The sequence below is a fragment of the Pinus tabuliformis genome, chromosome J, assembly GCF_031772625.1.
Source record: "Pinus tabuliformis cultivar Carrire ecotype Pingquan chromosome J, CPIR1, whole genome shotgun sequence".
NCBI lineage: Eukaryota > Viridiplantae > Streptophyta > Pinopsida > Pinales > Pinaceae > Pinus > Pinus tabuliformis.
The window spans coordinates 977,286,104-977,292,522 of record NC_142295.1 but is presented as its reverse complement, the minus strand read 5'-3'; the positions used below and the strand labels follow the sequence as shown (position 1 = coordinate 977,292,522).

General features: G+C 42.0%; 1 long non-coding RNA gene across 1 annotated transcript; it reads left to right on the top strand.

The window, feature by feature from the left end:
- The first annotated feature begins 3,817 nt into the window (after positions 1–3,817).
- Positions 3,818–4,531, top strand: LOC149230110 (uncharacterized). Its single transcript, XR_016247349.1, has 2 exons — positions 3,818–3,878; positions 4,004–4,531. It is a non-coding gene; the product is annotated as an uncharacterized LOC149230110 (long non-coding RNA).
- The last annotated feature ends 1,888 nt before the right edge of the window (positions 4,532–6,419 follow it).

Below are 6,419 nucleotides of genomic sequence, written 5' to 3'. Positions count from 1 at the left end.
TCAGAATCAAGACCAGCTGCTGTTTTTATTTGCTCAATTAATGAAGTCTGCCATTTGCTGACCGAAAGTTCGCATAAACAATGAACCTTCCGACTTAATGCATCCGCCACTCGGTTTTCCTTGCCCTTTAAATGCTTTATGTCGAAATCAAATCCACTTAGAAAATCTGCCCAACGACCTTGTCTTGCATTCAAGGTAGGTTGGCTGAAATAATGTGTCAAGCTGTGATGATCTGTTAACAGTAGGAATTTCCTCCCTAAGAGGTAGTGTCGCCACATTTTCAGCGCATGAATAACAGCTGTTAATTCCAGATCGTAAGCAGAGTACCTCTGTTCATGCTCCTTCAGCTTCCTTGATTCATACGCTATTACCTTTCCTTCCTGCATTAATACTCCTCCCACACCCTCCTTGGTCGCATCGGTGCATACCACATAATCCTTATTAGGATCAGCGATACTCAAAATGGGTGCAGTGGTAAGTAGGTGCTTCAGGCGGTCAAAACTCTGCTGACATTCTGATGTCCACCTAAATACCTTCCCCTTTTTCTGTAAGGAGGTAATAGGATAGGCTATCCTAGAGAAACCTTCCACAAACCTCCGGTAATATCCAGCTAATCCCATAAAGGATCTGATATCAGCAACATCCTTGGGTATGGGCCATTCCATAATGGTTTTTATCTTCTCCGGGTCTACAACAATTCCTTCCTTAGTAATCACGTGTCCCAAATACTGAATTTCCTCCTTGAAGAAATCGCATTTGCTGAACTTAGCGTATAGCTGATGTTCTCGAAGGGTCTGCAACACCAACCTAAGGTGCTCTTCGTGTTCCTGCTGGGAGCGAGAGTATATCAGAATATCGTCAATAAATATCAGCACAAATTTGTCTAAAAACCGATGAAACACGCTGTTCATCATACACATGAAGGTGGCAGGTGCATTGGTCAAACCAAAAGGTAGCACTACAAATTCGTAGTGCCCATAGCGTGTCCGGAAAGCAGTTTTGGCAATGTCCTCATCTTTAATCCTGATCTGATGATAACCAGATCACAGATCAATCTTGGAAAACACTTTTGCCCCTTTCACTTGATCAAAGAGTTCATCTATCCTGGGTAAGGGGTACTTGTTTTTGACCGTGAGCTTATTCAGCTGCCGGTAATCTATGCACATGCGCAGGGTCCCATCCTTCTTCTTCACAAATAATACCGGAGCTCCCCAGGGTGATACACTGGGACGTATGTACTGTTTATCCAACAACTCTTGGAGCTGCATTTTCAACTCTGTTAACTCTGGTACGCTCATTCGGTAGGGTGCCCGCGATACTGGTGCTGCCCCCGGTATCAGCTCTATAGTGAAGTCTATGTCCCTCTTTGGAGGCAGCCCCGGTACCTCTTCAGGAAAAACATCTGTAAATTCCTGTACCACTGGAATATTGTCTAATGCAGACATCTTATCTTTCTGGTTTGCATAGCCAACTTGTATGGCATAGATCTGACATTTCTTTCTAATACATTTAGCTAACTGAGATGCAGTGATAGGTCGAATCTGAACAGGATGTTTAATTCCCTGCAATTCTTGCTGCTGCCCCAAATCATCCTTGTAGTATATGGTCTTGGTTTTGCAATTCACCAATGACCAGTGCTTTTCCAGCCAATCCATACCAATAAGAATGTCATAAGAGCCTAATGGAAGTACATTCAGGTCTGCTGTTACGGGCTGTCCAGCTATACTGAAAGAACAGTTATTAACTTTAGCTAAAACCCGCCTTTTGGCTCCCGTAGCTAACTGGACTAACCATGGGTTTTTGAACTTTTCCGGTGGTAGCTTACAATGTTCCACTACTTTTGGACTAACATAACTTAAGGTAGCTCCTGGATCAATAAGTACAGCTACAGAAAGGTTTGAAATCTTACCTTCGAATTCCACCATGGAAGGTTGGTATTCCGCTTGCCGGTCCTCTAAGGCTGCATTAATTCTTGGTACGCTGCGCGCCACATCCCCAACAGTTGAGGCTTCATGGATTTGAGATATTTGATCAACCCCTTTACGCTGTGGACAATTCTTGACGTAGTGCGGTCCTCCACACCCCCAGCACTGAACTGGAGGTCTGGTTCCCTCAATCTCTGATCTAGCAGGGGGTTCGCTGATTCTGCTTTCGTTTGGCTTAGCTCGGAAGGTGCCTTTGGTTATGTTTCTGCTGATCTGACCCTTCCCAGCCCCCTTACTGCCATTTCCACGGCTGCCTTTGTTGTTTCCAGCAACTCTGTTGCCTTTTCTCTCATTCCATCTCTTGTTTGGAATGTCTCCTTTCTGTTTGTTCTGCTGATAACAAATTCTAGCCTTTCGAATTGCCTCATCCATAGTTCGGGGATTGTCAAACTCAATCCGTTCCCTTATGTAAGCTGGTAGGCTACTCACGAACCTCTGCACCTTGGCCTTCTCCTCCTTTATGTATGGCACATAGCGAAGCAGAGAAGTGAAGCGATTTATGAATTCATCCATGGACTGCTGTCCTAATCGTAAGTCATGGAATTCTCGCGCCTTCTCATCATAGAAGCGCTCAGTTAAATACCTCTCCTTAAAATATTTCTGAAATTTTTCCCAGGTTATGCTTTGCTCACTTACTCCCTTCACGATTTTGATCTCTTCCCACCACAAGGTGGCTTTGCCTTGCAGCTGGAAAATGGCCAGCCGCGCCTTCAGATTTTGATCATATTCGTACAGTTGAAAATATTTGTTAATGTTAATCAACCAAGCTTCTGCTGCTTCTTCCTGCTCACCATCGAAAAGGGGAGGTTTGATTTTTCGGAATTCCCCTTGTAACTCCATTTTCTGTCTCTTTGAGGTTTGTTGTTCTTGCACATTATCAGAATGGTCTTCCTGTTCTTCTGAAAGCTCAGGTGCATAATCCCGTTCTTCAGTTCCCCTTTGCTGTTCCGCGCTGGGGTTGGCTAAGGGTGGATTTTGTTTGTCTGACAAGCTTTTCAATATTCTTTCTTGCTCCATTGTTAATCGCGCATTGTCCTCTCGCAAACGCGCCATTTCACTTTTCAGCTCTTGGACTGTTTGCAGTATCGCCAGATTGGTACTGCGTGTCTCAGCACCAAGCTGTACCCACAGCTCAGCATTTTCTTGAGGGATGCCACCAGTTCCTGGCATTTCCTCCATCTTGCTTGTTAGCTGTTAGGAGAGGCTGTCTCTGTATGGGTCTCCTAATTGGTACACAAGAAAGTCAATTAGCTGCATTGTCTTCATATATTCATTATAAGATAATCTTTACTGTTCCAGAGGCCACAGTTTTGAAACCTCTGCTCTGATACCACATTGTCACGACCACAATCTATCTTAAAAAAAAATTTATTACCTACCCTTACAAATCACTTGCCACCGTGATCACAAGGTATTCGGTTCATTGTAAAACATTATAATTTAATGCACTTTATTTGATTCACCTGCATAAGTTATGACTTGGCATAAGGTTGGTTTCCATGCGGGTTTGCTCACGTTACACCTACCCACTCCAGCACTATGCCATAACCCTTGCCATAGCCTTAATGTATTGCAACCTTATTTATTTAACACGGCACCAGGTGGAAGGCGGATGTTAATCCAGCTCATCCATCCTGTGGCCAGGTGGAAGGAGGCCATGTGACTGCCATGTGAACGCTCAGGGTTGTACAGCTGTGGTTTCCGCGCCAACCTTCCCGCCCATACGAACGATGGTGATCGATCCGTGTAATCGAAGGGCTCAGATTGATCGAGGGTTTGACCTTCAGCATATAATCCACCGGGTTAATCGGCCTCAGTTCATTTGCGTCCAGAATGTGCCTCCGCTCAGCAGAGCCTCCTCCGCATCGTTCCAGTTACACCTCTCTCGCTCAGGTATGAATCTCACTGTTTAAACATTAACACACAGGTTATAGTCTTATACTCCTACGGTTCACTGTGTATTCCATTGCACCTGCGTTTATCTATTACAGTTAATGAATAGCTTATCTCCTGTGCAGGAGGGTTTGGATCTTCCAGCCTCTACTGCCTGCAGAAAGAGGGTGCTGGCCTACTGTTACTCCAGGTGAGTCCTTATTCTTGCAGACGTAATTATATAAAGGATATCGAAGATTAGGTGGATTGAAGGTCTCCACAGTTCGGACGAGGCTTATGTCCTGCTATTCCTGCTTTTCTCAGGTCTTATTGTTATTTGTTCAAGCCCTTGCTGCGATTTACAGGCGGCTCTTCCCATGCCAGACCTGTATCTCGTGAAACCCTGAGGGTTCAGCTATTTTGCTTACGGCTGCGAGCCATTTGTAAATTATGTAGATGGGTACTTGAATCTGAGTCCAAATCTCTGTTTTGAGTTGATACAGTTAATTCAGGGTTTATATGTTCAAATATTTGCATGTTTTAATAGAACCCTTATGTTCTGGACTTTAGTCCCTTTCGGCTCCTGAAGCTATTAATATGAATGGTTTACCTGTGTATTGATCTTTGTATGCACGGCTACAGTCTCTTAATGAACTAACGTATGATTTCTTTTATGCTGCCGGCTATATCGAAGCTACTCTGTTTATTTGATGTTAAATTTAAAGGTTCTCATGCACATCCTGTGTTATTCCTCGGGGTTTACCCACTGTCTATTACTTCAGTTTATTATAATCATGCATATGAAGTTTAATATCGATGGACTTGCCACAGTGAGGGTTTGTACTGTTTCGAACTGGTATGACCGTCGACTCTTTGGTTTGAAGTTTAATCATATGGCAAGAACTCAGGTCTATTATGAGTAGTTAGGTTCATGCATCAGATTTGGTATTCATTTCTTTACCATATTTCATATTTTCTTAATGCGGCTGTAGGGATTAAGGCTTGCATTCGGGTCGATGAATGCAAGGCAACCCCCTTTGCCACACACACAGGGTGTTATACCCGTGACCATGATGTTTAAGCCGGTAGAGGCATAATATTAATTTCCAGTTTCCGTAGCATATTAGAATCATGTCATTAATTCTGTAAATACCTTAATGCTCTCACATTTGTAATGTTAGCCTGCATGTAATGTTAACGCACTTTCTTTGCATAGCTATTTAATACTTTGCTGTAGCTATTGCTCCCCTTACACAGCTTTACATTATTCGCTATATTTTCATTCATCTCACACAGCTATATAATATGGTGAAACGTTCCGTGGGTTGAGCTATGTGCATAACCCTTACGGCCGTTCCTGTTACTCTTATTTCTCTGAGTTATTGTTTTATCCGAGGGCCTCGGCCCTTTCATTTAACCATTCTAGTCTATACTGTGACAATTTATTTCCAAGTCAGATCTGCAGATAGTTTATATGTATTAACCTATATGACAGCTCTACCATCACTGTTTAATGTTCAGCAAGATTAATAATTCACTACAGCAATAACCAGATAAGAAACTTAAATACCTGAACCGGTCTGTGTGCTGTCTTCGCCTGTTACTCAAGTCAGAGTTATTTAAGAACACATACCTGTAATCTGCTATCGTCGTGCCTTCTTCAGAGAATCACCTGCAATGGTTTTGCTCTTATCCTCCCAACCTTGAGATCCACTTCACTGGATTCTCCCCTCGAGCCGTCTTGCAGGCCTGCAGCCCTCAACAAGACTCTTGCACCTCTGTGCTAGGTTATCTGGTCATTACCAGACTTAACCTCTTTTCTTTCTCTGCTCTCTCATGGAATTCCTCTCTCTGCTTGTTCCTCAACAACCCAGAGACTTTTCCTTCCTAGGACTTTTTCCTTGGGTGAGAAGCAGTTGCATCAGTTTTATAACTGATTCACTAAAAATAGAAATCCTCCTTCAGGAGGCTGCCAGCATTTTCAAGAACATACACATGTAACATAATTCAATAATCAACTTTTCATTAATAATGTCATTCAAACAATGAGTAACCACTTCACAGTTTTTACCACAGTAATTATCCAGATTTACAAGTTACCAGGGTCATTACATAAATTAAATGATTGATAAATATTAATAGACATCAAACAACATAGATATACCCAAAATCTATATCTTGATGTCAAAAACTTAGGTTGTAGAGCCATCACAAATTTCTCAATAACTGAATGTTCCAATAGAGAGCTCCAAAAACACTGCATCTGAAAGATTTGTAAAAGAAGTCTAAGTCAAATGCTCTCAATATTGATTTGAAAGACAGTCCATTTCGTTATTAGTTGAGAGTCACCAAAAATCTAGATTTACTTAATATCTTTCAAATGCTCTCAATATTGATTTGAAAGATAGTCCATTTCGTTATTAGTTGAGAGTCACCAAAAATCTAGATTTACTTAATATCTTTTCTTTTTTCTTTCACTACATATAATAATGACCAAAGACCCGAAATTTCCACTTACTGTTAGTTGTTAGTTCCTCTGGCATAAAGATCTCTCATCTGGAT